This window comes from Dama dama, chromosome X, assembly GCF_033118175.1.
Source record: "Dama dama isolate Ldn47 chromosome X, ASM3311817v1, whole genome shotgun sequence".
Taxonomy (NCBI): Eukaryota; Metazoa; Chordata; class Mammalia; order Artiodactyla; family Cervidae; genus Dama; species Dama dama.
Genome location: NC_083714.1, coordinates 141,558,111 through 141,585,730, shown reverse-complemented (window position 1 = coordinate 141,585,730; position 27,620 = coordinate 141,558,111). Strand labels below are relative to the sequence as shown.

General features: G+C 39.6%; 1 non-coding gene across 1 annotated transcript; it reads right to left on the bottom strand.

Moving 5' to 3' along the window:
• Nucleotides 1-10,608: 10,608 nt before the first annotated feature.
• On the bottom strand, nucleotides 10,609-10,680 carry TRNAD-GUC (transfer RNA aspartic acid (anticodon GUC)). Its single transcript has one exon. It is a non-coding gene; the product is annotated as a tRNA-Asp (tRNA).
• Nucleotides 10,681-27,620: the final 16,940 nt, after the last annotated feature.

The window sequence follows — 27,620 nt, the reverse complement described above, 5'->3', positions numbered from 1 at the left end:
AATTGCTCTAAAATGCTATAGCACTAGTGATGCCACAGGTGTCCTGGGTCTCCCTGCTGCCAACCAACCAGCATTGTGGGGAAGTGAGCTTTCTTAGCCAGAACTAAATGATAATTGCAGAGCAGCAAGTCACTTTTCAGACTTTGTTTCAAATAGCAAATTAACAGCAAAATAGCCAATGACCACAGTGGTTGCTGAATTAATTTGCCTGTACTGAACTGAGCTTCCCATGGGTCTTGATTGCAAAGAGCACTGGAGATTGAATCTGAAATTGCAAAATAAGACATATCCTACTTGGCTAATCCTCTTCTTTCCCTACAGTGTTGTTAGTAGTACTTTAACCCCAAACTCTGGCCTCTACTTCATAATAAATATTTCAGAAAATTATTCTATGAATTCTTTTTGGAACTGTGATTTGCCTTTTTTTTAAAAACATCACTGTAAGGAATGTTTTTCATCGCTTTCTTTTCTGTACTGTATTAGGAATAGACAGTTAGGGTAGAGAATTAAGAACATTGCTCAGTTCTGTAGGAGGTTGGCTAAAGTATATCTAACACATGAATAAAGCATTTTGGTTCCTCCTCACTGGCTCCATTTCCCTGTGGAGAGTAGCACCATTTTCCATTGGCAAGTTAATAGTCCTTAGATGGGATGATACTGGGGAAAAGCAGAAACTGCAGCTTAAATTCTTGAGAGAGAGAGACAGAGAGACAGAGATAGAGAGAAGCCTCCTGACCTGTTGCCAGGATTCCTAAGACAGCTTACTATCTCAAGGCAGAAATCTCATCTAAAAGACTCTAAAAATTACTCACAAATCAAAAGTCCCTTTGTCAAAAGGAAGGGTGGTTGGCAAAGACTGCTCTTAGCAGCTTAAGACTCCAAGTTGAAAACTACAGATGATCAAATACACCCCTGCTGTTCTCATTTTGATCTGGGAAGTTCAGATTTCCCCTTGGCAGCCCATCAAGATCAAGGACCCGCCAGGCACCACAATGGAAAGTCCTGTGATTTTTCTTCCTTTGTAGAGAGAAAATTTCCCCCCTCTTGGTCTACTCATTGATGACCTTTCCTTAGCACTTAGCACTTGACTCTGACTGCCCTTGGATCTAGAAATCCCTTGCTCAAATTCCTCAAAGTAGTTCTGTATTCATTCACTTCCTGCTTACTAAATAGACCTTTTTTTCTGCATCCCTTCTCTCTCCCCTAAATCTGTGCTCATTCTTTTCCATCCACACTGCCTCCGGCCTTGGATAAGTTCCTATCACCTCATGTATGTTATCTCAATAAACATTACCATTGCTGCCCCTGTCTCTAGCGCTCTTTTAGTTACACAGTGTATCATTTTTCTTCTTAATTTATTTCCTCAGCTCTGCCAGCACCCTTTTCTTCTCATTCTGTTTTTTTATTAATTCATTTTTTCTTATTATTTTATAGAATCTGTTTTCTTTTCATTTCCATCAGTCACTTAAAATATTCTTATGTTTACTTGAATAAATCTTCCTCTGATTATTCATGTCACTTGCTTTCTCCATCCAAAATTTATTCTTTCCATTACAAGCACTTTTGTTTAGATCCCACATTTGCTATGTGTGTGTGAGTGTGTGTGTGCCCATGCATGTGAACATACTTTGAATTGGGACAGTTCTGTTTGCATCCATCCCCCTTATCCCTAGTGAGCGTCACTGACAGAGGTTCTTTGATTCACTCTATTTGAATCTTCCTCCCGAAACCCTAGATGAAGGACTGGGCACCGCTGCTTATTAATCTATGTTCAGTCCCCCTAAGGGCAGGAGGTGGGCTGTGGGATTTTTGCAGCTGGAAATGGAGAATTTCTTCTCCTTGAAATCGCCCTCCCCACCTAGTAAAACTCTATCAAGGGTTCCTATGGCAGGCCAACACGTGGGTTGTTTCTCACAGAAAAGAATCTCATGTTTCTTCCCACTTAGGGTTGGGTGATCTGGTCACTTTGGAGAGAAAATAAGTGAAGTTGAAATCTGGAGGCTTTCCATAATTGGTTTGGTGAAACAGTATGGACTTTTCAATATGTGGCCCCCTTTGATTCACTGCTGCCAATTGGCCTTTAGATGCCATTTCAGAATGATACTAATCCCAACATCACCTCAGACTCTCTCTGTGTGTGTTAGGAAGTCAGATTAATAAAGAGTAGCACACGGTGCATACTTTCTCTTCAGCACCACAGACGGTGCTCTTCCGTTGTGAGTTCATCCTGGTACTAAGTAACACATTACCACAACTCAAGATGCTTAAAACAACACACATTATATTATGTCACTGTTTCTGTGGATCACGTTGAAACACAGCCTAACTAGGCCCTCTGCTCAGGGTCTCACAAGCCTGCATGCAGTTCTGGGCTCAGTCAGAGCTGCAGTGTCATCTGAAGGTCAACTGGGGCAAGATCCTCTCCCAAGATCCCCCAGATTGTTGGCAGGTTATCTCCTTGAGATTGTAGGACTGAGGTTCCTGGTTGCTCACTGGCTGTCAACTGGAGGCTATCCTCACATCATAGAAACCTCCTATAGCTCCTAGATATATGACCCACTTCATAGACAGTTCACAACATGGAAGCTTAATTCTTTAAGGCCAGCAGGATAATGTCTTACTCCAATCTTCTAAGAGTTTTATACAATGTAGCATCATCATGAGAATAATGTCCCATCTACTTTTCCATGTTGAAGCAAATCACAGGTCCCACTTCCCAGAGGATGGGATTCTACAAGGATGTGACTCATTGGAGATCATCTTAGGCTATGAAGAATGAGACACTTGCCATTTCTTCTTACCTGGGCAGCTCAGAATTTCCTCCTTTCCTTCCTGTGCCAGAAACACATTCTAAAGGTCCTGCAACCCTTTGAATAAAGAGCACCAAGCTCCAGATGCATTACATTCCAGTAGTTGGGAAACTAATTGAAAAGTATCTGATTTTACAGCCCATAAGCATCAACCTAAATTGGATTGGGTGACTTATCAAATGGAGGGATCCATTCTAGGAAGTCACTTCAAAATACACTGCTAATGTTTAGGGCAGGACTGCTCAACTATAACACTATTGACATTTGCAGCTAGATAATTATTGTTGGAGACTGTTCTGTGCATTGTAGGGTGTTTGGCAGCATCCTTGGTCTCTTCTCACTAGATGCCAATGGCACCTGCCTACACCTACCCCCAGACCCAGGTTGTATCAACTGAAAATATCTCCAGATATTGTCAAAAGTGTCCCTTGTTGGGGGGAACGTAACCAACCCCAATTGAGATCCACTAAACTTGGGTCTTTCTCCCAGGTTTCCATTAAAGAGTCAGTGGGCATCTCCTGATTGCAATAAAATCCATGCAGTGTAATTTCATGGAAATGTAATTAGGATGAAATTGGTATGAACACAGCTGTGAGTCTATCCAGCTGCATTACAACTAATGATGTAAGGCAGTGGGAAATTCAGAGTCCTGCTTCAGGCAGCTTAATAGGTTCTAAAGGGTTGCAGGCCTCATTTGGACTAATTCTCTATACCCAGGTCACTTCATCTGTAACATAAGCTGAGTCTTCACACCTCTGTAAAATATAGGTATTGTAATCCTAGAAATGGTACTTTGATTTGAAAAGTGCTGCTGTATCCATTGAATGCTTCCCCCTCAACAGTGTGCCTGGCAGTTGAAATATCTGTATTTACCATTTACAGTCTCGGGATATTTCTTTGAGCTGAAGAAAGAATGAAATTTCACAACTTATATAATTAAACTGTAATAAAACCTCTTGTGAAAGATACAGTTTGCTTATTGAATCTCTGCACACTATCCATTTTACAAATGTTTGTTTATGTCCCCATTTTCACACTTTAAGACTCCAATTTTCCAGCCCTTCAAATGATAATAAAATGTACACAACTGGAAATGAAAGTCCTCAGACACATGTTTGGCAATCCATTAGAAATTGTGATTTGTATAGATGACCCCATAAATCTAAATTTTTGGCACTCATGAAAGATTATTTCCATTTACTTTGTTTTATTATGTAATATTTTTCATTCAAGCTGAGGTAGTTTTAAGTCCTGCCAGTTGTACAGATATAACCTGATGATTTCATTTGTTTTGTAAGAATCTGTGGTCTTGAATCCACCTCTTCATGTCATTCTGCTACTGGCAGTGTTAATTGAAATATATTCCACAACCAGCTTCTTAAAATAGAGAAAGCCTGTTAATAACCATGACTACAATATAAACTGGCTGGAAACATGAATATCTCTTTACATTCCAGAGTTAAATACAGAGTAAAATCAAAGATATATTGTACCTTAATGTGCCTTTTGGATCATTAACACATTGATGCAGAAATTAAGTTCTTATATCTTAAAATGTTACTGAACTGATGACTTTCGAAAACTCTGGGAGATCAGGCACCATATCCTTTCAATCAGTAATGTGTTTTATTCTTTGAGTGCAGCTAGAATGAGGACTTCCTCCCCAATGAGGAGAGGATAATCATATTATTTACCAACTATGCCTCTGTTTTCCCTCCCCTCCATAAGTTAGCAAATTCTGTTTCTTGCTTCACTTCAGCTACCCAAGGAACAAATTCACTATTTCTAACTTTAATATCTAGAATGGCCATAGAATGTTTGCCCAGAACATCCCTGGTTTACATCTGTTTTTCGGTGTCCTTATCTCCACAACCTCCACTTACTCTCAAAAGAATTCCGATTTGGTCAGTAACATATATGGTCCTCCTCTTAACCATCCCTTCTTGATTGAGACTGGAGGAAAAGTGCTCCATGTTTCTTTTCAGGTGGTATCACCGTACATGTCCACCAGGGAGTGCTCTTGTTTCTGGCTTACATTCCTCAGCCAGAGAAGATTTTTTTTCCTTCTAGCAGATTGTAAGAAAAAGAGAAGAGAAGCTAACTTGTGGGTATCTGTGAGAAGACGTCATTTGGGCAGAAAGCTCTCAGTAGCACTTCAAAAACTTGGAAGCCAAAAATAAAAACACAGTCTATGCTGAAAACATCAGAAAATATCAGACCCTGAAGAAGGAATAGAAGACAGTTATTGCTGAGAGAAGAATGAGATAAGAGGAAGAATCTAGAATTCTAAAAAATTTTTATGGTGTGATTATTTGGGAATTATAATTCAAAAGGAATTTATGAGTACTTCCCTTTTATTAGTGATTACAGTTGCTTTTCTAGGTAATTGTACAAGGTCAAGGCAGTATCATCATAGATTTCTTGAGCAACCCAGCTAAAACAATGCAAAGCTGAATTATTTCTTTATATAGGCATATATATTGCATTTTATTACCTTCTGAAAATGTGTCAGACTCAACTCATGTGAATTATTTACCTATTTGCTTTCCTTGCCTCCCATTTAAATGGCTGCTTATTTAAAGTTCCCCACAGGAGACTTTATCATGGCAAATCTTTCCTGGTTTTCTCACACTGGTTCTTTTCACAAGCTAAATCCCCTTAGACAGAGTGGACTTGCACGTGATCAAAAGGTGAAGTTGTTCTGGTAGACCAGGGCCTGCTGCTCGGTTCCCTCACACACTGAGAGCACAGAGGATGAAAATAAGCTTTCCTTTGTTGCATTTTATTTTTATCTCGCTTGTGGATACAACCTGTGTGTCATCACTTGGTTAAGGTTAATGCTGACAACATTTCCTTCCCTCTAGAATAATGATATCTTTTTTTTTTTACCTTTACATATTCTTTTTTTTTTTTCCTTCATTTTTTGTTAGTTGGAGGCTAATTACCTTACAGTATTGTAGTGGTTTTTGCCATACATTGACATGAATCAGCCATGGATTTACATGCATTCCCCATCCTGAACCCCCCTCCCACCTCCCTCCCCATCCCATCCCTCTGGGTCATCCCAGTGCACCAGCCCTGAGCACTTGTCTCATGCATCCAACCTGGACTGGCGATCTGTTTCACACTTGATAATATACATGTTTCAATGCTGTTCTCTCAGATCATCCCACCCTTGCCTTCTCCCATAGAGTCCAAAAGTCTGTTCTATACATCTGTGTCTCTTTTTCTGTCTTGCATATAGGGTTATTGTTACCATCTTTCCAGTGAAGTAAGCCAGAAAGATAAACACCAATACAGTATACTAACGCATATATATGGAATTTAGAAAGATGGTAATGATAACCCTATATGCAAGATATCTTTCGTCTTTAAAGATTTTCCCAGAAGCAATACTGTTGGAAGACTTAGAGTGTAATACCAGCAGGGTGGTCTTAGTCAGGCAGTCTTCGTGGTTTCTCTGAGTGGCGAACTTGTCACTACTGGTGATTTCTGTTTTTCAGGGCTTCTTTCACAGCTGTGAATTTGACCATTGTCTTAGCTACTTCTAAGTACTTAACACAGAGGAAGAAGGCTCACACGTTTAGTAACAGGCTGAGAAGGAACAGCAGAGCTGCCCCAAACCTTTCCCATGCCTGATGTCACTTGGATGGCTGCTTTTAGAATGCCAGTTTCTTTTACTTAATGCTTTCAGTATAATTTTAGATTCTAATGGGGAGGGAGAAAAATATGACTGTGGACTTGTGCTTTTCATTTTTTATTACATTTGAAATCCCCTAATGTCACTAGAATTGACAGAGCCTACCTTCGAAAATTTCATCAGTATTCTTCACTGTGTATGAGACAAATTTCCTTGTTCCTGTGAAATTTATGATGCGAAGAAGGAGCCGCCATAAATATTCTTCCCTCTCACTGTGACATTATTCAGACAGTGGGTGAGTTATACTTGTGAAATTACCTGATGTAGCCCAATTCATGATGTTTTTTATTTGTTTCTTCCAGGAATCAAACACAAGTCATTTTCTAGAGGAGAGTAATTAATTGTTAAAGCAGAATGAGATTTTAACCGCATGGAATGATAATATGAAATGCAGTTAATTCCTTATTTATTGTTGGTTGTTTCTTTGAGAAAAGCTAATTGATTTATATGTAGTTGTGTGTGTGTGTGCATTCTGAAGCACCCTTCCTTTTGCAAAAAGCTTATATTTCACTGTGAGGAAATATATGAAAATTTCACATAATTACTGTAGGAGTGATGGGGAGTTTCTGATGCTAATATTGAGTCTTATTTTTGATCATCAAAAGAGAGTTAGACATTTTGGTGGTTCACTGTATAAAATAATGAACAGTTTCTGACATATCAGGAAAACAAGCAATGGGCTTTAAATTTTCCTGCCTCACTGTGAATGAAGGTAGAATGGTATAATGAGTACTTAAATGAATCTTCTTCTGGCATAGGAAACTTGCAGGAGAGAGAAGCCACATTGTGGAAGCTTTGGAAAGACGAGTGGCTTTAGCATGAGATACCCTTGTGTGTAGGGATGTCCCCAGTGGCTCGGCAGTAAAGAATCTGCCTGCAGGGCAGGAGATGCCGGAGCCACGGATTCAGTCCCTGGGTGGGGAAGATCCCCTGGAGGCGGGCATAGCAACCCACTCCAGTATTCTTGCCTGGAGAATCCCATGGACAGTGGAGCCTGGCGGGCTACGGTCCAGGTGCTCACCAAGAGTCCGACGTGACTGGGCACAGCACAGCACACGTGTGTGTGTGGAGGACTCGGTGGCACACAGATTCAGATAGGAGAACATGCAGATTGGCGACATAAGAGCCTAAGACAAGCTCATAGAGTAGTGTTAGTTGCTCAGTCGTGTCCGACTCTTTGCAATCCCATGGACTATAGCCTGCCAGGTTCCTCTGTAAGATACCTTGAATTTAAGTAGAGCCAGAAGAATGTTGGGGGAAAGTGTTGCTGTTTATATATCATCAGTTCAGTTCAGTTCAGTTGCTCAGTCGTGTCAGACTCTTTGCAACCCCATGAACTGCAGCACGCCAGGCCTCCCTGTCCATCATCAACTGCCAGAGTCCACCCAAACCCATGTCCATCGAGTTGGTGGTGCCATCCAACCATCTCATTCTCTGTCGTCCCCTTCTCCTCCTGCCTTCAATCTTTCCCAGCATCAGGGTCTTTTCCAATGAGTATTTTCCAAAGTGAAGGTCTTTTCCACCTTCACATAAGGTGGCCAAAGTATTGGAGTTTCAGCTTCAACATCAGTCCTTCCAATGAACACCCAGGACTGATTTCCTTTAGGATGGACTGGTTGGATCTCCTTGCTGTCCAAGGGACTCTCAAGAGTCTCCTCCAACACCACAGTTCAAAAGCATCCATTCTTCGGTGCTCAGTTTTCTTTATGTCCAATTCTTACATCCATACATGACCACTGGAAAAACCATAGCCTTGACTAGATGGACCTTTGTTGACAAAGTAATGTCTCTGCTTTTCAATATGCTGTCTAGGTTGGTCATAACTTATCATCAGGGGATCACAAATAATGGAAGAATAGAAAATTAAAAACCGTGGATAAAATGCTTATGGTCTCCATCCTTATATTTTAATACTTGGTACAGGGGATAAAAGAAATCATGAGATAGTAATCTCAATTAAATAATTAACTCTGTTAATGGTGTTTGCTTATGTCCCATAATAGACATACCACCAGATGGTAAATTTTACCCAGTAAATGTAGCTTCAAAGAGCTCAATTAAATGAAACCTTCTTGTGGGTCTACCATACAGCAATTATTCCCCTAAACATGTGTATTTCAATTTATAAGAGTTGAAGCATAGTTTAAATATATGAGGAAATTCATTTTTTATAAAAATCAGTGAGCATCCTTTGCTTTTTGTTTGTTTGTTTTGGCTGCACTGTGCGGCTTGTGGGATCTTGTAGTTCCCCTACCAGAGGTCGAACTCCGGCCCTTGGCAGTAAAAACGTGGAGTTCCAACTACTGGAGAACCAAGGAATTCTCCAGTGGGCATCTTTTGAATACTGAAAAAAAATTAATTGATCTGTTTTATGAATAATCACCCCTTAATTTTGTAAAAAGAATTTCTAGGTTAAGATGATTAATGTTAGCTATTATTCCTAATTTTTTTTACCTTTTAAAAACTATTTGCAAGCAATAAAAATTATAGAGAAAAGAAAACACCCTTAAAAACCCATTATTGTAGAAGAACTTCTGCTATAACTATTATCATTTATAGATTTTCTATTTGAGTATATTCTCATCATTTTGTGTGTGTGTGTGTGTGTGTGTGTGTGTGCACTCTGGGTTGGTATCCTGTGAAATTCCACTCATACACACCAAAAAGTGAACGAGGAAATGGCTCTGTAGTTAAATAAGTTACAGAAATGCCATATGCTTATCTTCCTCTTGTAAACGAAGGAATTTGCTTAACTTTGCTTTGCTCAGCATTTCTCAAAGATATTTGACCACAGAACTGTTTTTTTGTTGTTGTTGTTTTGTTCTATAGCAGTTGATAAGTCAGAGACTACATCTGGAAGAATTCTGAAGTTTTTGAGTGAACAGATGACAGGGTTGATTAATGTCTAATTAATAACCTATTAGAGATTAATGATTAATTTCTTTTAAGGGTCTGGAAAAATCAGATAGTTTGGATGTTTGAGGAAGAACCTCTTTCAAAAATGGGACAAAGAGGGAGGTCTGAGTGGGATGTGACTTGAGGGGCCCTGAAAATTCAGGCAAATCCTGAGGGTGCTGTATTTGTTTTCTTTTTTCCTCCGGATTTACTGACATGTAATTGACATATAACATTGTATAAGTTAAACATGTACAATATATTGATATGTTAATATACTGCAGAATGATTGCCAGTATAACATTAACTCATACGTCATCCCATCACATAATCACCATTTCTATTTTGTGTTGAGAAAATTTATTATCAACTCTCTTAGCAACTTTTGAGTATATAATATAGCATCATTAGTTGTAATCCCTATTCTGTGCAATAGATCCCAGAACTTGTTGATTTTATAACTAAAAGTTTATTCCCCTTGACCAATATCTCAACATTTTTCCCACCACCACCCCCAGCCCCTGGTAACTACCACTCTACTCTCAGTTTCTCTGACTTCAACTTTTTTAGGTTCCACATATAAGTGATATCATGCACTATTTGTCTTTCTCTGACTTACTTCACTTAGCATAATGTTCTCAAGTTTCACCCTGTTTGTCACAAATAGTAGGATTCCTTCTTTCTTGTCACTGGATAATAGTCCGTTATTTGCAGGCACACCTTATTTTATTATACTTTGCTTTATTGTGCTTTGCACAATTTCTGTTTTTTACAAATTGAGGGTTTGTGGCAACCCTGCATCGAGCGGGTCTTTCGGCACCATTTTTCCAACAACATTTGCTCACTTTTTGTATCTATGTCATATTTTGGTAATTGTCACAATGTTTCATACTTTTTCATTATTATTGTATTGTTATCTATAATCAGTGACCTTTGATGTTAACTATTGTAATTGTTTTGCCATTTTTTAGCAATAACTTCTTTCTTTTTAAATTTATTTTTAATTGAAGTATAATTGATTTACAATGTATTCTGGTGTATAGCAAAGTGATTTAGTTACACATATATATGTATTATTTTTCATATTTTTTCATTATGGTTTATTACAGGATATTGAATATAGACTTGTGCTATATTGTAGGACCTTGTTGATTTATCCTTTTTTTTTTTCTTGCCCATGCCTCACGACTTGTAGGATCTTAGTTCCCTGACCAGAGATTGAACCTGGGCCATGGCAGTGACAGTGCCAAGTCCTAACCACTGGACCACCAGGGAATTCCCTATTCATTCTATATATAATATATGCATCTGCTAATATATAATGCATTCTATATATAATATATGCATATATAATCCCAAACTCCCAATCTATCCCTCTCTGACCCACCTGCCCCTTGGCAACCACAAGTCTGTTCTCTGTGTCTGTGAATCTGTTTCTGTTTCATTTGTGTCATACTTTAGATTCCACATACAAGTGATATCATATAATATTTGTCTTTGATTTACTTCACTTAGTGTGATAATCTCTATGCCCATCCATGGTGCTGCAAATGGCATTATTTCATTCTTTTCTATGGCCAAGTAGCATTCTGTTGTAGATATATGTACCACATCTCCTTTATCCATCTATTAATGGACATTTAGGTTGTTTCCATGTTTTGGCTATTAGCAATAAAGTATTTTAATTAAGGTATGTTTACATTTTAAAATACATAATGCTATTGCACACTTAACAGACTACAGTATAGTGTAAACATAAGTTTTGAATGCAGTGGGAAACAAAAATATTCATGTGACTCACTTTATTGTGATATTTGCTTTATTGCAGTGGTTTGGAGCTAGAACCACAACACCTCCGTGTATGCCTATTTGTAGACTTCCTTGGTGGTTCAGTGATAAAGAATCCGCCTGCCAGTGCAGGAGATATGGATTCAATCCCTGGGTCAAGAAGATCCCCTGGAGGAGGACATGTCAACCCACTCCAGTATTCTTGCCTGGGAAATCGCACGGACAGAGGAGGCTGGCAGGCTATAGTCCATGGGATCACAAAAGAGTCAGACACGACTTAGCAACTAAGCAACAACAAATGCCTACTTGTATGTGTCTATACATATACACACATATAACATCATCTTTATTGATTCATCTGTTGTGGATGGACACTTAAGTTGTTTCCATACATTGGCTATTGTGAATAATCCTTCATTGAATATGGGTGTGCCAATATCTCTTTGAGATTCTGTTTCCATTCTCTATGGATACATGTCCAAGAAGTGGGATTGCTGGAACATATGATAGTTCTTTTTTAATTTTTTGAGAAACCTCCATACTGTTCTTCACAGTGGCTGCACCAATTTACATTCCCACCAACAGTGCATAGTATTCCCTCTCCTTCACTTCCTCACCAATACTTGTTATCTCTTGTCTTTTCAAAGATAGTCATTCTAGCAGATGTGAGGTCATATCTCATTGTGGTTTTGATATGCATTTATTTCCCTTACAATTTGTTATGTCAAGCACTTTTTAATGTACCTGTTGGCCATTTATATGTCTTTTTTGGAGAAATGTCTATTCAGGTCCTTTGCCCAGTTTTAAAATGGTCTATTTGTTTTTTGCTTATTGAGTTGTATGATTTATTTTTATATTTTGGTTATTAACCCCTTATCAGGTATATGATTTACAAATTGTTCTCCCATTCCATAGATTGCCATTTGATTTTGTTGAGAGCCTCTTTGCTGTGCAGAACTTTTTAGTCCCGCTTATTTACTGATATAGTCCCACTTATTTATTTTTGCTTTTGTTGCTTGTGCTTTTGGTGTCATATCTAGGAAATTGCTGCCAAAGATGAATGTCAAGGAGCTTTTCTCCTATGCTTTTGTCCTAGGAATTTTATAGTTTCAGGTCTCATGTTTGCCTTTAATGCACTCCAAGTTAATTTTTGTGAGTGCTATGAGATAGCAGTCCAACTTCATTCTTCTACATATGATTACCCAGTTTCCCCAGTTTCCCAGCACCATTTATTGAAGAGACACTTCTTTCCTCATCTAGTATTTTTGGCCTCCTTATCAAATATTAGCTAATCATGTATGCAAGGGTTTACTTATGGGCTCTTAATCCTGTTCCATTGGTTTATGTGTCAAATTTTTATGGCAATATCACACTGTTTGGATTACTATAGCTTTGCAGTATGGTTTGAAATCAGGAAATGTGATGCCCCCAGCTTTGTTCTTCTTTCTCAAGATTGCTTCAGTTATTTGGGGGTCTTTTGTGACTCCATACACATTTTTGGATTGTTTTTCTATTTCTGTGGAAAATGTTAGTAGAACTTTTATAGGGATTGCATTGAATTTATGGATGCCTATGGGTAGTAAAGGCATTTTAGCAATATTAATTATTCTGATCCATGAGCTTGGGATATGTTTCCATTTGTGTCTTCTTCAGTTTCTCTCATCAGAATTTTTAGTGTGCAGATCTTTTATCTCCTTAGTTAAATTTATTCCTAAGTATTTGATTGTTTTTGATGCTGTTGTGAATGGGATTGTTTTGTTTCTTTTTCACGTGCTTTGTTGTTAGTGTATAGAAATGCAGCTGTTTTCTGTATGTTGATTTTTTTATCCCACAACTTTGCTGAATTCATTGATTAGTTCTAACAGTTTTTTGGTGACATCTTTAGGGTTTTCTATACATAAGATCATACTACCTGCAAACAAAGATAATTTTATTCCTTCTTTTACTGTTTGGATGCCTTTATTTCTTTTTTTCACCTGATTATTCTGACTAGGACTTCCAGTACTGTATTGAGTAGGAGTGATGAGAGTGGGTGAATTTAACTCAGATGACCATTATATCTACTACTGTCGGCAGGAATCCCTTAGAAGAAATGGAGTAACCATCATAGTCAACAAAAGAGTCTGAAATGCAGTATTTGGATGTAATCTCAAAAATGACAGAATGATCTCTGTTCGTTTTCAAGGCAAATCATTCAGTATCACGGTAATCGAAGCCTATGCCCCAACCAGTAACACTGAAGAAGCTGAAGTTGAACGGTTCTATGAAGACCTACAAGACCTTTTAGAACTAACACCCAAAAAAGATGTCCTTTTCATTATAGGGGACTGGAATGCAAAAGTAGGAAGTCAAGAAACACCTGGAGTAACAGGCAAATTTGGCCTTGGAGTACGGAATGAAGCAGGGCAAAGGCTAATAGAGTTTTGCCAAGAGAACGCACTGGTCATAGCAAACACCCTCTTCCAACAACACAAGAGAAGACTCTACACATGGACATCACCAGATGGTCAACACCGAAATCAGATTGATCATATTCTTTGCAGCCAAAGATGGAGAAGCTCTATACAGTCAGCAAAAAGAAGACCAGGATCTCACTGTGGCTCAGATCATGAACTCCTTATTGCCAAATTCAGACTTAAACTGAAGAAAGCAGGGAAAACCACTAGACCATTCAGGTATGACCTAAATCAAATCCCTTATGACTATACAGTGGAAGTGAGAAATAGATTTAAGGGGCTAGATCTGATAGACAGAGAGCCTGATGAACTATGGACGCAGGTTCGTGACATTGTACAGGAGACAGGGATCCAGACCATCCCCATGGAAAAGAAATGCAAAAAGGCAAAATGGTTGTCTGAGGAGGCCTTACAAATAGGTGTGAAAAGAAGAGAAGCGAAAAGCAAAGGAGAAAAGGAAAGATATTCCTATTTGAATGCAGAGTTCCAAAGAATAGCCAGGAGAGACAAGAAAGCCTTCCTCAGCGATCAATGCAAAGAAATAGAGGAAAACAACAGAATGGGAAAGACTAGAGATCTCTTCAAGAAAATTAGAGATATCAGGGGAACATTTCAGGCAAAGATGGGTTCGATAAAGGACAGAAATGGTATGGACCTAACAGAAGCAGAAAATGTTAAGAAGAGGTGGCAAGAATACACAGAAGAACTGTACAAAAAAGATCTTCACGAGCCAGATAATCACAATGGTGTGATCACTCACCTAGAGCCAGACATCCTGGAATGTGAAGTCAAGTGGGCCTTAGAAAGCGTCACTATGAACAAAGCTCATGGAGGTGGTGGAATTCCAGTTGAGCTATTTCAAATCCTGAAAGATGATGCTGCGAAAGTGCTGCACTCAATATGCCAGTAAATTTGGAAAACTCATCAGTGGTCACAGGACTGGAAAAGGTCCGTTTTCATTCCAGTCCCTAAGAAAGGCAATGCCAAAGAATGCTCAAACTACCGCACAAATTGCACTCATCTCACATGCTAGTAAAGTAACGCTCAAAATTCTCCAAGCCAGGCTTCAGCAATACGTGAACCGAGAACTTCCAGATGTTCAAGCTGGTTTTAGAAAAGGCAGAGGAACCAGAGATCAAATTGCCAATATCCGCTGGATCATCGAAAAAGCAAGAGAGTTCCAGAAAAGCATCTATTTCTGCTTTATTGACTACGCCAAAGCCTTTGACTGTGTGGATCACAATAAACTGTGGAAAATTCTGAAGGAGATGGGAATACCAGACCACCTGACCTCCCTCTTTGTCCCATTTTTGAAAGAGGTTCTTCCTCAAACATTTCACCATTCACTATGATATTAGTTGTGGGCTTGTCATATATGGCCTTTATTATGTTGAGGTATGTGTCTTTTAAGGGCTTGCCCAGTGGCTCAGTGGTAAAGAATCTGCCTGTAATGTAGGAGACATAGGAGATGCAGGTTTGATCCCTGGGTCAGGAAGATCCCCTGGAGGAGGGTATGGCAATCGACTCCAGTATTCTTGTCAGGAAAATCTCATGGACAGAGGAACCTGACAGGCTACAGTCCATGGAGTTGCAAAGTGTTGGGCATGACCGAAGTGACTGAGCACATGTGTCTTCTATATCCAATCTGTTGAGATTTTTTATAATGAAAGATGTTGAACTTTATCTAATTATTTTTCTGCTTCTACTAAGATACATGCTTTTTGTCTTTCATTCTGTTAATGTGGTATATCATATTTATTGATTTGAATGTGTTGAATCATCCTTGCATCCCAGGGATAAATCCCACTTTATCATGGTATGTGATCCTTTTAATGTCCTGTTGGGTTCAATTTGAGAATATTTTGTTGAAAATTTTTGCATTTATATTCATCAGGGATATCTATATATATATTTTTTCTTGTAATGTCTTTACCTGAGTTTGCTATCAGGGTAAGTGTTAGCCTTATTAATAAGTTTGGGAATGTTCCCTCCTCTTCAGTTTTTTGGAAGAGTTTGAAAAGGATTGGCTTTAATTCTTCTTTAAATGTTTGGTAGAATTCACCAGTGAAATCATCTGGTCTTGGAATTTTCTGTTCTGGGAAGTTTTTTTAATATTACTGATCAAATTTCCTTATTCAGTATAGATCTGTTCAAATTTTCTTTCTTCATGATTCAGTCTTGGTAGGCTATATGTTTCTAGGAATTTATCCATTTCTTCTAGATTATCCAGTTTATTGGCATATAATTGTTTATTAGTCGTCTCTTGTGATCCTTTGTATTTCTGTAGTACCAGTTGTAACGTCTCCTTTTTCATTTCTGATCTTGAATCATCTCTTTTCTTCTGAGTTAGGTTAGCTAAAAGTTTTTCAATTTTGTTTATCTTTTTTAAAAATGTTCTTATTTTTGCTGATCTTTCTAATGTTTTTTTCTGGCCTCTATTTCATTTATTTCTGTTCTGACCTTTTGTTATTTTATTCATTCTGCTATCTTTGGGCCAAGTTTGTTCTTGTTTTTCTAGTTCCTTGAGGTATAAAGGTAGGTTGTTTATTTGATAATTTTTTCTTAATTTAGGCATGTATAATTATAAGATTCCATCTTAGAACTGCTTTTGCAGCACCCCATAGGTTTTATTTTTCATTTTTTTAGCTTTTAATCTTGTATTGGGGTATAGTTGATTAACAGTGTTGTGATAGTTTCAGGTGAACTGCGAAGATACTCAGCCATACATATACATGTATCCATTCTCCCACAAACTCTCATCCCATCCAAGCTGCCACATGACATTGAGCAGAGTTCCATGTACTATACAGTATGTCTTTGTTGCTTATCCATTTGAGATATAGCAGTGAGTACCTGACCTTCCCAAAGTCCCTAACTATCCCTCCCTCCATCCCTCCTCCCACCCCCTACAATCATAAATACCTTCTCTAAACTATGAGTGTCTGTTTTGTAAGTAAGTTTTTTTTGTATCATTTCTTTTTAGATTCTACATATAAGGGATTTCATGTAGTATTTCTCCGATCCCATAGGTTATAATATGGTATACTTCCATTTTCATTTCTTTTAAGATATTTCTTGAATTTTCTTTGTATTTCTTCTTTGACCTTTGGTTGTTCAGGGGCATGTAATTTAATCTCAACATATTCATGAATTGTTCAGCTTTCCTCCAGTTAGAATTTTTTTTTTCTATTACTGTGTAACAAATTACCACAAACTTAGTGGCTTAAAGCAATACACCTGTGTTATCTTACAGTTTCTGTGGATCCAGAGTCTAGGTGTGGATAAGCTGGGTCCTCTGCTCATTGTCTCACGAGGCTGCCGTTGTATATCAGCTGGGCTGCCTTACCTTGCTGAAGTCCTCTTCCAAACTCACCTAGTTGTTGGCAGAATTATTTCTTGGTACTGTGGAACTGAGGTTGCCAAATTTCTTACTGATGCCAGCTCACTCTCAGAGGCTGCTTGCATTCCTTGCCATGAGGCCATCTCACAACATGGCAGCTTACTTTTTCAAGGCCAAGAAGGGAAAGTCTGTCACTCCAGCCTGCTAAGATGGACTCTTATTGAATATCCCATCACCTTTGCCTTGTAACGTAACCAAAAGGAGTGACATCTCACCATCTTTGCCACATTCTGTTGGTTAGAAGCAAATCATAAGTCCTACTTGTACCCAGGAGGGTGTTATGCAAAGGTGTGTCTTTGAGGGTCACCTTAGGGTATGTCCAGCAAAAGCACCAAGGGCCTAAGGATGGGAGGTCAGGGTGAGGGGTGAGGGGCTAAGAGGCTAGGGCAAAATCAGAGAGAAAAGAGAAGTTCAGAATATGGCACAACAGGCTTTCCAGGCCAATTCCCCTCTTTTATAACTGAACTCAGATCTATGCTGCTCTGAAGCTTGTATTTAATGTACAAGTTTATGCACTCAGCGCTCTCCTCTTAGAATTCCTTGCTCATTGTTGTTATCACCCAGGGTCAGCATCGAGATTCAGGAGGCCTCCCAGGTAGACGGATTTGTTTACCCAGGCTGGGTTATGTAATACTTTGGCCTCTTTTGGAGCTTCACCTCCTTCTGGCATCAGTATGCACTAAGCAGGGAAGAGATACAAAAGCCTTGTTCAAGGAGAAACAAAAAATATCCACATCGTTAATTTAAACATGTTTTCCTTGAATACAAAAATATAGACTTTTTTGGCCTTCAAAATGACAAGGCAAAAAACTGCTGCTTGTAAAATTTTTCTCATTCTTTCCCCCAAAGCACATTAACAGTCCTATAGCACAATGTACCATGTAATTACTAACCAAGTACTAGGTTATGATTCTTCTGTTCAGCTACAGAAATTAGCATGTACATATAATCTGAGAGAAACAATTGGCTGCAAAGAAAATTAAGAAATGTATCCTCTCCTATTGGGTTCCTGTCAAGTTTTCATGGAGAAGTGTATGGATAGCGAACTCCTGGGGCCTTTGCTGCAGGCATCCATCTTTTTTTGTACTCCAGTGATGGTCAGCTGCCCTAGGAGAGTGTAAACTCTGGACCTTCCCTGTGGAGCGTGCTAACTCCTAACCAACATAGGGGACAGGAGTACAGCTGGGAGTCAGGGGTTCTGGGACCAAGCTCTCGCCTTAACTGTGAATTGGCTGCATGGTGTCAGACCAACAACTTGACTCTTAAGCATCAATTTTCTTGCTTGTGAAGTTCTTTCCAATTCTCAAGTGCTGAGCTCTGTGTAAAGAATGACATGTTCTAGTGTGTTTAGCAAAAGACTGGAGGTGGTGAACTGATCTGGAGAATGAAAGGGTTTGTGACAGTGCAAGCAGAAAAATGGTTCTTATGGGTTATGAGTTGGTCTCTCCAGGAAATGATGACTTTTGTTATCTAAATACCACATACAAAACAAAAAGCAGTGTCTGGAAATAAAGGAGAATATTGATATTTTACTCCTTTTTAAATCAACCAAATTAATTTTAACTTGATATGGAAGAACAGTCTACGTATTGAAGAGGGAGTACATTTTAATCACATAGCTCAATGAATTTTCACAAATTGAACACATTCACCAACACTCAGATTAAAAAATAGAATATTAGCAGATTTCTCTGAGAAGACTCACTCATACTCCCTTCTCCAAGAGTAACAGTTTTCTTAACTTCTAACAGCATAGGTTTGTTTCACTAGGATCTGTGCTATGTTATACTGGATCAGACGCTAGGTACCTTCTCCGACTGGCTTCCCTCACTCTACATTGTGAAATTCATCTGTATTAATGAGATATTATATGTTATTCCTTTTCTTTGTCGTGTCATATTCTATAAGAAGAATATAGGTGTTTCTTTATTCATTCTACTATGTATCAACATTTAGGTGGTTTCCAGCTTTTGGCTATTATGAATGGTGTTACTATGAGTATTCTAATTCTCACCTTCGAATTAATCTGTGTGTGTATTTCTGTGGAAAATAAACCAAAAAGTGGAATTGCTGAGTCACGGGATGTACTTTTGTTGAGATTTTATAGATAATGCTAAACAGTTTTACAAAATAGTTATATCAATCTGTGGTCCTGTCCAGTGTGTGTGAGAATTCAGTTGCTGTACTCCTTGCTCTCCATCTTTTTTGTTTTAGACATTCCGATGGGTAAGTCATGATAGCAACATAAGGTTTTAATGTGCATTTCTCTGATAACTCATGCAGTTGAGTATTTTCTCATATGTTTGTTGACCATTTGGATAAACTCCTGTGAGCTATTTGTTTAAGTTTTTCATCTGTTTAACCATGATGTTGTTTGCTTCTTCAATGATTTGTAGAATTATATCTATATCTATTTACATTAATCCTTATTTCTTTTTTTTGGTATTGAACAATTATTCTAATTGCAGCATAATGTTGCGGCTAAACATACAGTTTCTGGAGAGAGACTGTATGAGTTTAAATCCTGCCTCCATCACTTATTAGAAATGTGACCTTGGACAAGTTGCTTAATCTTTGTAACCCTCAATTTCCTTACCTTTAAGTTGGTTTCATAGTACTTTCTACCTCATGTGCTCAGTTTCTCAATCATGTCCGACTCTTTGCCACCCCATGGACAATAGCCTGCCAGGCTCCTCTGTCCATGGGATTTTCCAGGCAAGAATACTGGAGTGGATGGCCATTTCCTTCTCCAGGGTACTGCCTCATAGGGTTGTGTGGATACATAATTTAATTATGGGAGTCCTTTATTGAATATAGGTACTGTAAACAGTGTAATTTTTAATTAATTAGTTTGGTGCCTCCTACAAGCTCCTTCTCTAAGCATAGTGCAAAAGGAGATACACATGAGAAACACAAGGTAAGGTCATTGCCACAAGTCATTTAACATTTGATTGGGAAACAAGGGAGCCACATGAGCAGGCATTGAGTAACAGCTGCAGTGACTATGGGATGAAAAGCCTTGTTGAGACATGAAGTCCTCTGAACCGTTCTGGAATTTGAAGAAGTAGTTTGGAGAACATGCCAAGGGTCATGAGAAGAAAAGAAGTACATATGCTGATTACTTTGCCAACAAAAAGGTCTGTCTAGTCAAAGCTATGGTTTTTCCAGTAGTCATGTATGGATGTGAGAGTTGGACTATGAAAAGCTGAGCACTGAAGAATTGATGCTTTTGAACTGTGGTGTTGGAGAAGACTCTTGAGAGTCCCTTGCACTGCAAGGAGATCAAACCAGTCCATCCTAAAGGAAATCAGTCCTGAATATTCATTGGAAGGACTGAGGCTGAAGCTGAATGAAACTCCAATACTTTGACTACCTGATGGGAAGAACTGAGTCATTGGAAAAGACCCTGATGCTGGGAAAGATTGAAGGCAGGAGGAGAAGAGGATGACAGAGGATGAGATGGTTGGATAGCATCACCGACTCAATGGACATGAGTTTGAGTAAGCTCTGGGAGTTGGTGATGGACAGGGAAGCCTGGCGTGCTACAGTCCGTGGCATCGCAAAGAGTCGGACACGACTGAGCGACTGAACTGAACTGAACTGAACTGGTGCTAATACCTGGAGAATAAACAGGAAATGGAGAATCTCAAGCAACCCTAGCACATGCTAGCAGGCAGGCAAGAATTTCATTTACTCCTGTAAAATGAGGCTCCAAGTCTAGTCACAGTGAGGGATTTGTGATGGGGCTATATACACATCCAGGCCTACTTGAATGTGTTTTATTACCTGAAAGCCTTCCTTTTTAGGAGTTTAAAAAATAAGACAAGGAAGGAGACAATGAAGAAAAGAAAGCATAGCCTTCCTTCATTTGAAGTGACCTCAAAGTACTCGATCAGTTTTACTGCAGATTTGTATTTCTCTTGCTGGGTTTTCCATCAGATCCTTTAAACTCACATTTTGCAAAGGCCTTTGATTCTCTCCTTTCTTTGAAATTAGCTCATCAAGTATTAGTGAGAGATTATTTAAGGAAGGAGACTAATAAGTTTATTGAGATATGAGAGATTTTATTCTTTTCTGGGCAGACTTTACTGATATATAAATCAGTCCCTTAAAAGGTAAGATCACCATGTTTTCTTTGTTTCTCCTTGAAGAGTATTATAATGGCAAACACGTATTGAGTGCCTACAACATTCACAGAACTGTTCAGAGCATATCCCATGTCTTTATTCATTTAATCCTCACAACAACCCTGGGAGTTTGGCACCATTATCATCAGCCCTACTGACAGATTAGGAAGGTGAAGCACCAGAAGGTTCAAGGACCTTGCTGCAAAATGTACTGGTGATAAGCTGAACTAGAATTTAAAAACAAGAAGCCTGACTCCAGAATCTATCTGTGCTATAAACCAGGGATCTCACAGCTTTGTCTACAAAAGGTCAGATAGTACATATTTTAGGCTTGGTGGGCCATACAATCTCTGCCACAACTACTCAACTCAGCCTTTGTAGCATGAAAGCAGGTGTAGATAACATGGAAATGATGACCATGTCTGTGTTTTGACAAAATTTAATTTACAAAAGCAAGGGATGGATTTGACCCACAAACCATGATTTGCTTGGGCTTCCCAGGTGGCGCTAGTGGTAAAGAACCCATCTGCTAATGCAGGAGACATAAGAGATGTGAGTTCGATCCTTGGGTCAGGAAGATCCCCTGGAGGAGGGCATGGCAACCCACTCCAGTATCCTTGCCTGGAGAATCCCATGGACAGAGGAGCCTGGCGGGCTACAGTCCATAGGGTCACACAGAGTCGGATACAACTGAAGTGACTTAGCATACACACATGCACCGTGATTTGCCAAACTTCCACTGTAAACTACACAGCACAAAGATAAATAAGGATATGTATACAAACGTTTTAAGTCAGATCTGCTTTTACTGCTATTTCCTGTTTCCTGGTCAGACATCAGTGATTCTCCACTTGGGGTGATTGTTCCTTCCTGAGGATATTTGGCAATGTCTACAGACATTTTTGTTTATCACAGCTGGGGGATTGCTGTTTGTCTCATCTGTACAGGCCATGGATAATGTTCAAAATGTGTAGGGTAGCCACCTAGAGTAAAGAATTATATGGCCCTGAATGTCAACTGAGCCGAGCTTGAGAAACCTTCAGCTAGTTGAATCAAATTCATCTTTCAGCCTATAGAGTGTCCCTTCTTCTCTGTTTCTCTCAGCATGATAATACCCTTCTCTCTTACTGCCCCCTAGGTATTGATAGATCAACCCTTGCAAATAACAGTGATGATGATGGTGGGGGTGGTGGCAGTGGTGGTGACAGCTGACATCTATTGAGCACCCATTGTGGATTGAATAATTATACATATAATATGCTGCTTTTAAAATATCCTGTTTTATTCTAAAATAAATTCATAAGTAGGGATTATGATTTTGTTTCTTCACTAAGAAATACAAATGCTTATATGCAAAGCCTGGCTCTTTCCATTCTGCCTCACTGCCTCATTCTTATAATGAATTACATCTTTGGAAATAGGATTTCAAGATTTGGACAGCCCCCATGAGCACCAGCTGTGCCTAGAAAACAGTGCTAGATTTTGTGTCTTCAGGTTTTATTTGTAAGATCTCTTTTCTAACCATCATTAACTCAAAAATAGCTTTGGTGAAAGTCTGGGATTGAAAAATGGATGTTTGCCTCCTTTTTCCACATCAGGAAATAAGGTCAATGGTCAACCCCATGCCTTCTCTGTTGATAATAGCTTTTTGCCTTCCATTAGTACATGCAGGCATTTTTCCTTTCCATTGCTTTATCTCCTGCTTAATTTGCCTTGGGATCGAGCTCCTGCTGACCAGAAAGGGAGTAACCTGTGGACACAGGTTGAAAAGAGAAAGAGAGCTGAAGAGCAGAGCAAATATGAACCCAGGAGGAGGCATAAACATGAGATTAGAGCAACAGCCCGAAGGCCAAACAGGAAAGGCAATGCAGCTTGAGGCTCATGAGCCTCACTCCCATCTCATTGTGCTGCCTTAGTTGTGTCCATTCATCCAGCAAACATTCATTGAGTCCCATGCTGCATGCCTGGCAGGCTTCTAGGTGCTGGGACACAGCAGTGATCAAGACAGACAAAAGCACAGACTCAAAGAGCCGATGAAGTAGAAGTAACTTGTATAGTATAAGAAAGGCAACAAGAATTATGGAGAAAAATAAATCAGCACAAAGGATGGGGAGTGCTGGAAGGGAGACTACAGGTTGCCAGTGAGGTGGTCAGAATAAGTCTTCTTGTAAAGCTGACTTTTAGCAAATTTGGAGGAGGTGAGAGAGCAAGCCATTGGGATATCTAGGGGGAAAGTTCCAGAGGAGGGAACCACATGGGTTTAGACCCTGAGAATGAATAGTACATGGTAAATTGGAGGAGCAGTAAGGAGGCTGGAATGGAGTAAGCCAGGGAAAAAGGTCAGAGAGGTGAGTGAGGAAAAGACCAGCCAGTATACTATTTATAGGTCATGGAAAGAGTGGTGGCTCTTTTTTTCTTTTCCATTATAGCTCATTACAGGATACTGAATATAGTTCCCTGTGTTATACAGTAGGACCTTGTTGTTTATTCATCATATGTATTCTAGTTTGCATTGGCTGACTTAAAACTCAGTATTCAAAAAACTAAGATCATGGCATCCGGTCCCGTCACTTCATGGCAAATAGATGGGGAAACAATGGAAACAGTGACAGACTTTATTTTCTTGGGCTCAAAAATCACTGCAGATGGTGACTGCAGCCATAAAATTAAAAGACACTTGCTCCTTGGAAGAAAAGCTATGACAAACCTAGACAGCATATTAAAAAGCACAGATGTCACTTTGCTGACAAAGGTCCATCTGGTCAAAGCTATGATTTTTCCAGTGGTCATGTATGGATGCGAGAGTTGGACCATAAAGAAAGCTGAGTGCCAAAGAATAAATGTTTTTGAACTGTAATGTTGGAGAAGACTCTTGAGGGTCCCTTGGACTGCAAGGAGATCCAACCAGTCAACTTTCAATATTCATTGGAAGAACTGATACTAAAGCTGAGGCTCCAATACTTTGGCCACCTGATGTGAAGAACTGACTCATTGGGAAAGACCCTGGTGCTGAGAAAGATTGAAGGCAGAAGGAGAAGGGGATGACAGAGGATGATTGGATAGCATCACTGACTCAATGGACATGAGTTTGAGCAAGCTCCAGGAGTTGGTGATGGACAGGGAAGCCTGGCGTGCTGCAGTCCATGGGGTCGCAAAGAGTCGGACATGACTGAGTAACTGAACTGAACTGAATCCCAAGCTCCTTATTTATCCTTCCCCCTTTGGTAACCATAAGTTTGTTTTCTTTGTGTATGAATCTGTTTCTATTTAGTGAATTTATATTATTTTCTTTGGATTCCACATATAAGTGATATCATATGATATTTGTCTTTGACTTACTTGACTTAGTGTGATTGATCATCTCTAGGTCCATCCATGTTGCTGCAAATGGCATGATCTCATTCTTTTTTATGCCCAAGTAGTATTCCATTGTGTATATGTATCACACCTTCCTCATCTATTCATCTGTTGATATACAGGGTTGTGGCTTTTACTCTGGGCAAGATGGGGAATCATTTGGAGGGTTATGAGTAGAGGAGTGATAAGCACTGAATTCTTTGAAAAGTGGATCCTTCTGGATGCTGAGTTGAGAATGTCCATTTCATGGGAAGAGAAGGATCTAGTTATATCAATGTCTTTCTCCTTTGAGACTCTGTCTCCTTTTACCTGCCAAACCAAAAAACAATCACCTCTTTGAGAGTCAATTTGGGACTTGGAACAGTGGTCTTTATCCAAATCTCAAGACCAGGAGAGACATTAACAACCCTCTCAACCTGTTCTCCCATCTTCCTGGTAGACAAACCAAAGACATTTTATTGTTATTGAATGTTTACTGGGAGCCCACAGTCTGCTCAGCTTTGCAGTAGTTGCAGACAAAAGCTTGACAAAAGAAGTCTACCAGATGAGCAAACCAACAATTCTGAAAGGGCGTATGTAGTATAATAGAGGTGCACTTGGTACTCTTGAGGTACAGAGAAGAGACACCCAACTCATGCTGGATATCAGAGAAGTCTTCCTGGATGAGGGAACCAGAAATCAGTGTCCTGTTTCAATTCTGTACTGGGACCTCAGCCTAGCCAGCTCCCCTGCCTCATCTGTTGAGTCCTCTCCTTTCTATAACATGGTACCTTCTAGGAGGCAGAAAACTACCTTCATGTGGCAAGAAATACTAAACACAGAGAGTTTATGCTCCAGTTTCTTAGAGAAAAGGCAACTCAGAAGCTGAAATTGGTCCTGTCATTCCTGTGACAGAGTCATAGGTTGAGAGGAGTAATAAAGAGACTTCAAAGATTATAGCTCTTTGGCTCTCCAAAACTTGTCCATCACAGTGGTCATCACCACCTGGCATCCAGACTTGGTTTTCTAGAGGGTGGTAGGGATAGTTCTGAGAATAATTAATATACTGCTGTTTATTCAGAAAGTCTCTGAAAGACCAGGAGAGTAGCAATTTAATAAATGCAACAATAAATACAAATCAACTTCCCTGTCGTTGACTTTTTTGTTTCCCTCTGCACACCTCAAACAGTGTATTGGCATTAATTAATTCACTCAACAACTTTGAGTGAGACTGGTGAGTATCAATACTACCCCTCATTTTACAGAAGACAGACTGGAGTAGAGTCTCCCCTAGCCCCAACTCTGGGACAGGCACAGTGGAGTTTCCCTGCTTTTCTAGATTCCCCTTTGAATTCCGTCTTCCTACCTTTCCATGTTCACCTGGTATATCCTCAGTTCCAGAGGCTCACCGCTGTGCCCACCACCATTTCCCAGACTTGCCAGTCAATGAGCTGCCCATCTTGACCTTACCTGTGGCAGAGCCCAGCTCATCTGTTCAACTGACTTCATAATCAGGGGTGGGACTGGGGGTGTTAGGTGTTAAGTGTCTAGCCTCCGGGTCAGATTGAACTCTGCTGCCAGCATTCATCACCTTGTGCATATGGGTGGGTTACTTAACAATTCTGTGCCCATTTTCCCACATATTATTAACACAGGCATAACCAGACTGCTTGCCTTCTAGGTTTGTTGCATACATTAAGTGAAAGAATACATAGAAAAATGATTCTGGGGCCAGGCTGTCTGGGTTCAAATCCCAATTCACCACTTCGTTGCTGTGAAACATTCTCTATGCTTCGGTCTCAGTGTTTCCTATCGTAATAATTATTGGGCAATTATGATGAGCTTAAAGGGACATGCCTTGGGGCTTCCCTGGTAACTCTGTGGTAAAGAATCCATCTACCATTGCCAGAGACACGGATTCGATCCCTGATCCAGGAAGATCCCACATGCCGTGGAGTAACTAAGCCCATGTACTCTGACAACTGAACCTGCATTCGAGAGTCCAAGAGCTACAACTACTGAGGCCACATACTGCAACGACTGAAGCCCGCACGCCCTAGAGCGCATGCTCCACAAGAGAGCCCACTGCAGTGAGAAACCTGCGCACCTCGACCAGAGAGTAGCCCCGGTCGCAACTAGAGAAAAGCCTGCGCAGCAACGAAGACCCACCACAGCCAAAAATAAAATAAATTAACTAAATTAAAGAGCTAAAGAACTAAAGAGGCTCTTGATGAGGGGAAAGAAAAGAGTGAAAAAACTGACTTAAAATTCAACATTCAAAAACCTAAAAACAATAGCTTTGACTAGACGGACCTTTGTTGGAAAAGTAACGTCTCTGCTTTTTAATATGCTGTCTAGGTTGGTCATAGCTTTTCTTCCAAAGAGCAAGCGTCTTAATTTCATGGCTGCAGTCACCATCTGCCATGATTTTGGAGCCCAAGAAAATAAAGTCTGTCACTGTTTCCATTGTTTCCCCATCTATTTGCCATGAAGTCATGGGACCCAATGCCCCTAAGGGAACAGTTGATAATGTCTGGAGACACTTTTTTATTGTCATGACTGGGGGAAGGATATTACTGACATCTAGTGGATAGAGGCCAGGAATACTACTGTACACCCTACCATGCACAGGAAGCTGCCTCAACATCAATTCTCCAGCTCAAAGGGCCAGTAGCGCTAAAGTGGAGAATTTCTGCTTTAACCAGTGTTCCTAAAGGTAGAATAATTACAGTCTCTTGAAATGTTTGTTTCCCATTATTTTGCTTCCTACAAGCAGATGCCACATTATTCCATGACTTCACGCATGGTGTCCTAAATCGAGGGGGTGGGTGTGATGTCTGGGCTATGTATTTGTGATGATAATCTACAGTTGATTCTGGTACTCTTTCTCCATTCCTTCTCTTTGCAACCCAATTGAAAACTGATTCTATGTATTGGGATGCTCAATACTTTGTAAATGCCTGTGGCCCATCTTTAAAAGAACTTAATGTTTATCATAAGTAATTGGAAGAATAGATATCTTCTTATTCTCATTTCTTGTTCTGTAAAGGATCCGTCATTCAGTTTCTTTCTCTGTGATGATGCATTGGATGTCTGGGGCAAATCTTT